The sequence below is a fragment of the Corvus brachyrhynchos genome, unplaced genomic scaffold (assembly GCF_000691975.1).
Source record: "Corvus brachyrhynchos isolate BGI_N302 unplaced genomic scaffold, ASM69197v1 scaffold115, whole genome shotgun sequence".
Taxonomy (NCBI): Eukaryota; Metazoa; Chordata; class Aves; order Passeriformes; family Corvidae; genus Corvus; species Corvus brachyrhynchos.
Window position 1 is genome coordinate 15,655,201 of NW_008239553.1, and position 1,631 is coordinate 15,656,831.

The 1,631-nt window shown below is 41.3% G+C and overlaps 1 long non-coding RNA gene across 1 annotated transcript in view; it reads right to left on the reverse strand.

The window, feature by feature from the left end:
* The window catches only part of LOC108448574, a 7,863-nt gene extending 6,238 nt beyond the window's left edge, over positions 1–1,625 (reverse strand). Inside the window, exon 1 of the long non-coding RNA XR_001864515.1 lies at positions 366–1,625. This is a non-coding gene — a long non-coding RNA (uncharacterized LOC108448574). The remainder of the gene's footprint in view (positions 1–365) is intronic.
* Between the last annotated feature and the right edge of the window lie 6 nt (positions 1,626–1,631).

Here is a 1,631-nt window from a genome sequence, read left to right on the forward strand (position 1 = left end):
GAGGAAGAAAGAAGGAAAAAAACCCCAAATAACATTCACCGATGACTAGATCTCTTAAAAAAAAACCAAAAACCAAAAAAACAAAAACCAAACAAAAAAAACCAAACAACAACAACAAAAAAAAACTGTTAGAAAACTACAGCTGTAAAAGTAGGAAAGGATTTGCATAACCTACTGCTCTGTAGGTCTCCGCGCACCCAAAGGATTAGCCAAGCATTCATTACCATGAATATCTTGAATTACGTTACCGATTTATACGACAGAGTATAAAATACTGCACAAGAAGACTGGCTTTTTCCCTTCGAAATGAATTGACTTAACCACTGCTTGAAAGAGATCTACATACTAAGGGCTCTTCTACTCACCTCTCTTTACAGTCCCGTGAAAGTCAGTCACAGCAATTCGGTTGATCTTAGGACTAGCTTTAATCTTGGAGGAGATCCTCTAGGAAAAAAAAAAAAAAACAAAAACAACCCGTGTCTGCACTCCGGCTTCTGGCGGGTTTTAAGCAGGATGCAACTCTGGCTAAAAGTAGGAGAGGGACTTTTCTCCGAATTCTCCTCATATCTGTAAATACAGCCCTGCTCTGCAGGGCTCGGCGCTAGCGGAACAAAAAAAAAAACTGGCGTTTGTCAGCTCTCCACACTATCTTTCTTTATACGTGAGGGCTGATTTCCCGCAGACATCATTGTTATGATGGCTCATTTAATCAAACTGTTTAATTGCTCCGGTAATCACTATCATCATCACAGGTACTCAATCATTCATCATTTTGGAGGGGTTTATTGACCTCTGGAGCTCATTCCCTTTGCCTATTAAAATCAGGCCAAATATCTATAACTACCCCTTGAGTCATTTTCTTAAAGTCAAAAAAAAAAAAAAACAAACAAAACCAAACCTCTGAAAAGCATCGTCATCACCACGAAAAGCAAACCAAACCAAAATCTAACGGAATAATATATCTTCTGCAGTGTATTTTCAAAAGCCATCTATGTATGAGGCCACATTCACAACCGGGTACATAATCATTGATAAATCCCACTATTAACGGGATAGTCTGTTTTAGATTTTATGTGCAGGGGACCGTGAACGAGGGTGGGGGGTTGGGGAGGACAAAACTGCAGCAATCGATAGTTTGACCATTGCTCCTCCCCTAAACTTCAAGCATCCCCCATGATTGATGATCCCGGGTAGCTTTGGTAATTGACTGCTCTGAGGTAAGGCATGGTGTAGCTTCAGCGAAGTGATTGGGCGAGAGAAACGCACCAAAATTAACGCGTGTGTGTTTGCCTGTGTGTTTGGAAAAGTTCATTTGGTACTCAAGGGTGGGGGGTGCATCATCTCACTTAATTTGCTAAATAACCCCACTGTAATTAGCACTACCATTAGAAGGCATTACCGAGCTAATACTCCAGCATACATTCCACAAGCTCAACGTCGATAAAGTCCAGCAACACACACACGTAAATACAGCGCTCACCGCCGGATCCGCTCAAAACGAACATGCAAACAGAAATCTACATAACATCTGGATCTCTCCTACAAAAGACTAAGCATGACTTTGTTTTTAAGCCCTTTACAAAGCCTGGCAGCCTAATCGCAAAACTAAAAGGGATTTCCCCCTCTTCCCC